The 10,000-nt window shown below is 33.3% G+C and overlaps 1 non-coding gene across 1 annotated transcript; it reads right to left on the bottom strand.

The window, feature by feature from the left end:
• Window positions 1-2,929: 2,929 nt before the first annotated feature.
• Window positions 2,930-3,009, bottom strand: TRNAL-UAG (transfer RNA leucine (anticodon UAG)). The gene has a single exon. It is a non-coding gene; the product is annotated as a tRNA-Leu (tRNA).
• Between the last annotated feature and the right edge of the window lie 6,991 nt (window positions 3,010-10,000).

The following is a 10,000-nucleotide window of genomic DNA, read 5'->3' on the forward strand; positions in this document are numbered from 1 at the left end:
CGACAGATTTTTTAAGTGTCCGCGTTTATTTAGGGCCTGAAACAACACGTAGCATGGCTCTATCTTATTGATACGTTACAAAAAACTTCACTCGAATCGTCTGATTCCTCTTTACCGAAGAAGCCTGTGCTCGAAATAATCGAGCACGGGCTTTTCTGGTCAAAACGTATCTTGTCTTTATCACTTTATCATGAGTTATTTTCCTTGGTTAACAATACTTGTTGTTTTGCCGATATTTGCAGGTTCATTAATTTTCTTTTTACCTCATAAGGGAAACAAAGTCGTTAGGTGGTATACTATATCTATTTGTTTATTAGAATTCCTTCTAATGACTTATGCGTTCTGTTATCATTTCCAACTGGAGGATCCCTTAATCCAATTAAAGGAGGATTATAAATGGATAGATGTCTTCGATTTCCACTGGAGATTGGGAATCGATGGACTTTCATTAGGATCTATTTTATTGACAGGATTTATCACTACTTTAGCTACTTTAGCAGCTTGGCCAATTACACGGAATTCGCGATTATTCTATTTCCTGATGCTCGCAATGTATAGTGGTCAAATAGGATTATTTTCTTCGCGAGACCTTTTACTTTTTTTTATCATGTGGGAGTTAGAATTAATTCCTGTTTACTTACTTTTATCCATGTGGGGGGGGAAGAGGCGTCTATATTCAGCTACAAAGTTTATTTTGTATACTGCAGGCGGTTCCATTTTTTTCTTAATCGGAGTTCTGGGTATGGGCTTATATGGTTCCAACGAACCAGGATTAGATTTGGAAAGATTAATTAATCAATCATACCCTGCAACCTTGGAAATACTTTTATATTTTGGCTTCCTTATTGCTTATGCTGTCAAATTGCCGATTATACCCCTACATACGTGGTTACCAGATACCCATGGGGAAGCACATTATAGTACATGTATGCTTTTAGCGGGAATATTATTAAAGATGGGAGCATATGGATTGATTCGGATCAACATGGAATTGTTACCTCATGCTCATTATCTATTTTCGCCCTGGTTAGTAATAATAGGAGCGATCCAAATAATCTATGCAGCTTCAACTTCTCTTGGTCAACGAAATTTCAAAAAAAGAATAGCTTATTCCTCTGTATCTCACATGGGTTTCATAATTATAGGAATTGGTTCCATAACCAACATTGGACTCAATGGAGCTATTTTACAAATATTATCCCATGGATTTATTGGTGCTACACTTTTTTTCTTGGCAGGAACCGCTTCTGATAGAATGCGTCTTGTTTATCTCGAAGAACTGGGGGGAATATCTATCCCAATGCCTAAAATTTTTACCATGTTTAGTAGCTTTTCAATGGCTTCTCTTGCCTTACCAGGAATGAGTGGTTTTGTCGCAGAATTAGTAGTATTTTTTGGACTAATTACTAGTCCAAAATTTCTGTTAATGCCAAAAACACTAATTACTTTTGTAATGGCAATTGGAATGATATTAACTCCTATTTATTTATTATCTATGTTACGCCAGATGTTCTATGGATACAAGCTATTTAATGTTCCAAACGCAAATTTTGTGGATTCTGGACCACGAGAACTCTTTATTTTAATCTGTATCTTTTTACCAGTAATAGGAATTGGTATTTATCCAGATTTTGTTCTCTCCCTATCCGTTGACAGGGTAGAGGCTCTCTTATCCAATTATTATCCTAAATAGGTTTGCTTTTTTTTACTCGTCTGCTCTATTAATGCAGAAATAAGTAAAAAAGTATATAATGCAGAAATAAGTAAAAAAGTATAATTAGATCTATCTCGAATTTTTGAGAACCCTTTGATAAGGCGTTCAAGGGGTTCTCAAATAATAAAACATAAAAGTAAAAACCTTCATTTCATGAAGGTTTTATTTTATGTAATCATTTAGGTGTTAATGTAAACGAACCATAACTATGTAAGCCTATTCCTAATAGATTTATACCAAAATAACAAATCCAAATTATAAGAAATCCTATCAAAGCTATAAGTGCAGAATTCGTACCCTTCCAATTTGGATTTGTTCTACTATGTAAATAAATTGCGAATATGGTCCAAGTAATAAATGCCCAAGTTTCCTTAGGATCCCAATTCCAATAGGATCCCCAGGCCTCATTAGCCCATACTGCTCCACAAAGAATACCTACGGTTAAAAGGGTAAATCCTAGGCTAATGACACGATAACTCCAAGAATCCAAACGCTCCGTTAATTGATATTTGTAATAATTTGGAAATGAAGGGACAGAGGTTCTTTTTAAAGCACTTCTTTTTGCATAAAAATATTTAATATCACTAAAGAAAAATGTTTTATTTAAAACATTTTTTTTCTTTTTAGAAAAGAAATGGAAATTATTTCGAAATCTAATGATTAGAATAGCGGCAGATAATAAGGATCCGCACAAAAGAGTTGCATAGCTTAATAACATCATACTGACATGCATCATTAACCACTGAGATTGTAGAGCAGGTACTAGTATCGTGGATTGATGCATTTCAGTTAAAAGACCCGATGTGGCAAAGCCTTGCGTTAAAATAGTACTTGGCGTAGTTATTGTGCTTAAATCATTTTTAGAGTTCTGTATTTTAGGAATGGTATGAAGAATATACAGGGCCCATGAAAGGAAGATCAATGACTCATATAAATTACTTAATGGAAAATGTCCCGAGGAAGCCCAACGAGAAACTAAGAATCCTGTTATAGAGAAAAAAGTAACTATCATTCCTTTTTCTGACGAATCGCGTAATCCTCCAAGTTCACGAACTAATAAGGTTATAAAATGAATCGTAATCACAATTGAAATCGTTGAGAAAGAGATATGAGTTAGTATATGTTCTAAAGTTGCAAATAGCATAAGGGGAAGGTCCCATTACAAAATTGTAAATTTCGAATTGATTTCTAATCTATTGTATTCTTTTTCAAGAATGCCGCCACTCGGATTCGAACCGAGATGCTTGAGCACTGCTTCCTAAGAGCAGCGTGTCTACCAATTTCACCATGGCGGCTAACTTCAAATAATAGGTAACTTAAAAGAATAATAGCTATTATCTTGGGAATCGTCGATATTGGGAAAGTCCATAAAATTTAGGAACACTTAGAGTTTTCATTAAAATAGACTTCGTTTGGTAGTATCGTTTCCATTTTTTTTTTTTACAATAAACTCTTGCTTTGCCCAATAGAAACACAAACACTGCTTGAAAGAGTTGGAACTTCTTTTTTCTAACTTGCAATTATAGAACTAATTTTTTCTAATTAATTTCCCCTTTACATTTTGAAAATTCTTTCAATACAATGAAAAAAATCCAAAAGGGTTTCTATTTAATGATGAAATTAAAATAAAATGGATAAATAGAAAAGGCTTTTTGGATTTTTTAAAAATTTCTAGAATGAAAGTCTTTATGCTCTTATTAATAAGATTTACTAACCTTATGATTTTGGAGAAGATAGGTGGAAGTTGTAAGTCCTATTGTAAGAATACTCCACTTTTCATAATTTTCCTAATAGAATATGAGGATTCTATTAGGAAAATTATGAAAAGTTCATTGATAGGAAAAGAATACTTAGCACACAGTATACCAAACAAAACTTTTTTTTTCTTGTATATATAAGATAAGAGGGGTTTTTTGTTCTAAGAATATTGTACCGAGTAATTCGACACATAAAAGTACATTCAAAGAAGAATCCAAATTATTAAATAATTGGAATTCTTTTTTGATAAGTCAATTCATATTATTCCAAAATCTTATTATTTGTTTGTTGCCCAGAAAAACCCTTTGGTTTTGGATGCTCATTACCGCTCGAAAATGATCTTGATTTTACTAAAGAATAAGATTGTACTATGGAAAAATAAGTCTTTTTCTTCCAAATATTTTTACGAATACGCTTTTTTGACATTGAAGTACGTTTTTTTGGAACTGCCATTCAAAAAGGAAATTACTTTTTTCTAGTTGTATGTGAAAGACATCTATTGCTGCAAATCAATCCTTCTTTCTTCTTTTTATTAGTATTTATACTTAGATACTGAAAGATACTTAAATTTTGAATTATTTTTTACTTCATTTTGTCTAATGCGGATAAGACAACAAGAATTTTTTAACATTTTTTCTTTATATATTTTATACTTTTTTTTTAATAATATAGAATATATAGAAGGGTTTCTCATTTAAATCTATTTATATCTATTTATATATCAAGTATACTCCATATATAGATATATGGTATGGAAGCCTATCCCCCATATAAGATAAGACGGGGGGATAAAAAGAAGGGAAAATGAAAATAGTTAATTAAGTTCAGAATGGTATTCCATAAAGGAAAGGAATTCCAATCAAAACAAAAAATACTGAGTCTCTTAAACAAGACATTCTAAAACTTAGGTAATTTATAGTCATTAGAATTTTAGTTCTATATGAAGTAAGGACTATTCGATAATTTCTTATAAACATAGGTTTTCATTGGAATTCACTCAATCAGTTAATTATGGAACAAGAGAGCTGTTTCATCTTTGTTTTAAAGAAATATAAAAATGAATTATGAATAGAAAGTAAAATGATTCCACTTTTTTTTTTTATTTTTATAAATATCTTTATTTAGTTAATAAAATAACTTCGTTACCTAGTTATTTTATTAACTTTTTTAATTTAACCAACTAAACCCATTCTTAATTTTTAATTATTTCAATGAGATAAATTTTGGAAAAATTAAGAATTTCAGTATTTTTTCTTATTCTTTTTATTTATTCTTTCAGAAAGAGATAAGAATTGGTTTGGTGAATCGGAAACAATTTTATAGAAAAATTGAAGTAAAAATTGAAGTAAAAATTGCAATTTCTTTTCTTATGGAACATACATATCAATATGCATGGGTAATCCCTCTTCTCCCACTTCCAGTTATTATGTCAATGGGATTTGGCCTTATTCTTATTCCGACAGCAACAAAAAATCTTCGTCGCATATGGGCTTTTCCTAGTGTTTTACTCTTAAGTATAGCTATGGTATTCTCAGTTCAACTGTCTATTCAACAAATAAATGGAAGTTCGATCTATCAATATCTATGGTCTTGGACCGTCAATAATGATTTTTCTTTAGAATTTGGATACTTGATTGACCCACTTACTTCTATTATGTTAATACTAATTACTACTGTAGGAATCCTGGTTCTTATTTATAGTGATGGTTATATGTCTCACGATGAAGGATATTTGAGATTTTTTGTTTATATAAGTTTTTTCAATACTTCCATGTTGGGATTGGTTACTAGCTCCAATTTGATACAAATTTATTTTTTTTGGGAACTCGTGGGAATGTGTTCTTATTTATTGATAGGCTTTTGGTTTACACGACCAATCGCAGCGAGTGCTTGTCAAAAAGCTTTTGTAACTAATCGTGTAGGGGATTTTGGTCTATTATTAGGAATTTTAGGTTTTTTTTGGATAACAGGTAGTTTAGAGTTTAGGGATTTGTTCAAAATAGCTAATAACTGGATTCCTAATAATGGAATTAACTCTTTACTTACTACTTTGTGTGCTTTTTTATTATTCCTTGGTGCAGTTGCGAAATCCGCACAATTCCCTCTTCACGTATGGTTACCCGATGCTATGGAAGGGCCCACTCCTATTTCGGCTCTTATACACGCAGCAACTATGGTTGCTGCGGGAATTTTTCTTCTAGCTCGACTTCTTCCTCTTTTCATATCTTTACCTTTGATAATGAGTTTTATTTCTTTAGTAGGTACAATAACACTATTCTTAGGAGCTACTTTAGCTCTTGCTCAGAGAGATATTAAAAGAAGCTTAGCCTATTCTACAATGTCTCAATTGGGTTATATGATGTTAGCTCTAGGTATAGGTTCTTATCAAGCTGCTTTATTCCATTTGATCACTCATGCTTATTCAAAAGCTTTATTGTTCTTGGGATCCGGATCCGTTATTCATTCAATGGAACCTCTTGTTGGATATTCACCAGATAAAAGTCAAAATATGGTTCTTATGGGCGGTTTAAGAAAATACATTCCAATCACAAGAACTACTTTTTTATGGGGTACACTTTCTCTTTGTGGTATTCCACCTCTTGCTTGCTTCTGGTCCAAAGATGAAATCCTTAGTAATAGTTGGTTGTATTCGCCCTTTTTTGGAATAATAGCCTCCTTTACTGCAGGATTAACTGCCTTTTATATGTTTCGGATATATTTACTTACATTTGATGGGTATTTGCGTGTTCATTTTCAAAATTACAGTAGCACTAAAGAGAGTTCCTTGTATTCAATATCCTTATGGGGAAAAAGGATACCCAAAGGAGTGAATAGGGATTTCGTTTTATCAACAACGAAGAGTGGAGTTTCTTTTTTTTCACAAAATATACCAAAAATTCAAGGTAATACAAGAAATAGGATAGGATCCTTTACTACGTCTTTTGGGGCTAAAAAAACTTTTGCCTATCCGCATGAAACGGGAAATACTATGTTATTTCCTCTTCTTATATTACTACTTTTCACTTTGTTCATTGGATTCATAGGAATCTCTTTTGATAATGGAGGAATTGGTAATGGAATAGCAGAGTTAACCATATTATCAAAGTGGTTAACTCCCTCAATAAACTTTACCCAGGAAAGTTCTAATTCTTTTGTAAATTCATATGAATTTATTACTAATGCAATTTCTTCTGTAAGTCTAGCTATCTTTGGTTTATTCATAGCATATATCTTCTATGGATCCGCTTATTCTTTTTTTCAGAATTTGGATTTAATAAACTCTTTTTACAAAGGAAATCCTAAAAAAGAATTTTTAGATCAAGTAAAAAAAAATATATACAGTTGGTCATATAATCGTGGTTATATAGATATTTTCTATACTAGGGTCTTTACCCTCGGTATAAGAGGGTTAACCGAACTCACGGAGTTTTTTGATAAGGGTGTTATTGATGGAATTACCAATGGAGTGGGTCTTGCTAGTTTTTGTATAGGAGAGGAAATTAAATATGTAGGGGGAGGTCGAATCTCGTCTTATTTATTCTTTTTTTTATGTATGTATCTGTGTTTTTATTCTTTTTTCTTTCTTAAGTTAAGGAATTTACAACAAGTCTCTTGCAAAAATAACTATCCTATCCCCTTTCTACAATCTCTCTATATCCTTGTTACATAAGGTAAGTATTGTATAATAGTTCGGTTTTCCGCGATTTTTTCCATTCCTCTGTGTAAATACCCTAATATGGGTTCACAATCAATAACATCCTCACCATCGAGAGTAACGATCAGTCGAAGAACACCATGCATTGATGGGTGTTGAGGGCCCATATTGACTATCATGAGATCTTTTCTTGTAAGCGGTAGACTCATATCCTTTCTTCCTTAATTCATTATTCCATGAAAATGGATTATTCCATGAATTCCTCAAAGCGAGGCTCATCAAAATGAAAAATCTAAGACTACTATAAGACTACTAAAAAAATAATAAAACAAGAAAAAAATTTGAACGATTAAATTACTGCTCCCGAATATTCAACTGACCGATTAATTTCTTATAACGTACTCTATTTTTCTTTGCCAAATAAGCCAGCAAACGTCGACGTTTTCCCAAAAGTCTTCGTAGACCTCTTTCCGATGAAAAATCTTTTTTGTGTAATTCCAAATGTGAAGCAAGTCTCCGTATCTTATTGGTGAAACTGAATACTTGAAATTCAACAGAACCCCTGTTTTCTTCTTTTTCTTCTTTAACCATAAATCCAAAAATTTTTCTACCTCCTTTCTTTTTCATGTATTTTTCTGATCAGGAAAAATACAAAATTATGTCAGTTATTTTGAAGTTATTCTAATCTCGTACACACACAAATTTGCAATTATTCATCTACTACTGGAATTTGGATTTATTTTATCGATGCAAATTGGATTTGGATAGAAGGGTACATTCTTTCTAATATTTTAGATAGAAGAAATGTTTCTTCTATCTAAAATATTAGAAAGAATTTTGCTGATTTATTTATTGCTATATGCAATTTATGGAATTGATACACCATTTAATTGATATCATTTAGCAAAATGAAACACAGCATATGCATCCATCTTTTGGCTCGAGAATTTCACGGGATAGAGATATGGTATAAGAAATAGACTATTAAGTAACTCTAAATGAATTGTGGATACATCTGTATCCTTAACATACTGAAACGATTGTCATTATTCGTATCAAACCAATAGCGATTCATACAAGCTAAATCTTCTAATCAATGGTGGGCCAATAATGAATTTTTTTGCATATGTATTAAGACGCTTGGCCTGATTTCGAAATTGTCCAGAGTTTTATATGTTGTTTTCATTGCAAAATGATGGGTCTCCTTCCATAACTTTCCAATTACGAGTACGAGAATTGAAAGACATGAAAATTCTCAATTCTCTACGGCGTCTAGTAGATAGAAACAAGAAAATCAGAAGAATCTTTCTCTCTATTCACTATCATTCCGCGTCTTCGACTTCTATTAGTTTCTTTTCTTCTTTAATGCAATAGCTATAGTTTGATATAAGAATCCATTTCTCAAAGTAATGGAAACCATTCTCTTATAGGAAATGGTTCGAAAATCGCTATTCCACCTTTTAGGTATCGTGAAAAGTGATACCTGTGAAGATCGTGCATTTCAGTCAAATTCAGATCCGTTTTCGAGTCCATGATATAATATAACCAAATTGGATAGATCTTCCACCTGTTTAGCTAAGAAAGAATAGATACAGAGGTGGATAATAGATCGATATGAAGATCATGAGCTGCCCCATAATGAAATCGCCAGTAGTCGCGAATATCTCCTTCTTCCCTAATCCAAGATTGGAGAAAGAAGATCTAAGAGGGACCTATGGAGAATGTAGTCAGAAATCCATAATAGAGTCCGACCACAACGACCGAATTAATTATCCTCATCGAGAAACTTAGACTACTAAATAGAAAAGATTTGAAAATCATGGCATGGGTCTCCTTTTTTTCTTTCTTTAGAGTTTTCTATATGCACAATTTCTCGATGTTTCGATGAGAATTTCTTGACTTTCCATATATAGAAAGAGATAGACTATAAATGACATCTCTTATGTCAATAAGACCAAAGGGATGGATATTAAATGATAGGAAGTGCTAGGAAGTGAAATAGAATGAATAGAGCCACTTTGGGCTTCCCTATGAAATGAGGCATGGAACGGAGCCACTACGAAGAAATTATGGGAGTTACGAAAGAAGCTTCGGACTCATATTGTTCATGGGTTGAGAGCGGGAGTTGAACTCTAGGAGGTCGAATCCCCCCTTGTTCCTCAGTAGCTCAGTGGTAGAGCGGTCGGCTGTTAACTGACTGGTCGTAGGTTCGAATCCTACTTGGGGAGATTTATTCATTCTTTAATGTAAGAATTTTAATGTAAGAATAAAGAATTGAATTAAAGGGCTTGCTTTGACCCTAGGAGTAGGTAACCCGTTCGCTATCCTTGTTTCTATTTCTATTGCATTCTATCTCATCGTATCACATTCTGTTCTACGATTCCACTTCGACAAAAGGGAAAGAGCATACCTAAGTTCAATAGCTTTACGTCCGCTATCCCGATCATGATTTTCCTACCCTCAGGGGGAAAGTAAAGGCCCTTCCCCCTTTGGAAGGCTGTGGGCGAGGAGGATTCGAACCCCCGACACCCGTGGTTCGTAGCCACGTGCTCTAATCCTCTGAGCTACAGGCCCAGCTGTCTCCACTGGATCTCTTCCCGGGGGTACCCTTCATTTCAGGTTAAGAAGATGGGAAAGCGCCTTTCTCTCTATAAGAACAGTGCGTTCCGAGGTGTGAAGTGGGAGAGAGGGGATGTGATGATTGAGGTTTTGAATAAGACGACCTTTGCATTTTAGATTTGGATCTGTTTCTTATTTCAAAAATAGTGAAAAAGTCAAATAAGAGGTGTTAAGCTTGTTATCATTCTGGCATCGAGCTATTTTGCCGCAGGACCTCCCCTACAGTATCGTCACCGCAGTAGAGTTTAACCACC

The sequence above is a fragment of the Triticum urartu genome, unplaced genomic scaffold (genome assembly GCF_056163025.1).
Source record: "Triticum urartu cultivar PI428250 unplaced genomic scaffold, HENAU_Tu73 scaffold1065, whole genome shotgun sequence".
In the NCBI taxonomy this organism is placed as follows: Eukaryota; Viridiplantae; Streptophyta; class Magnoliopsida; order Poales; family Poaceae; genus Triticum; species Triticum urartu.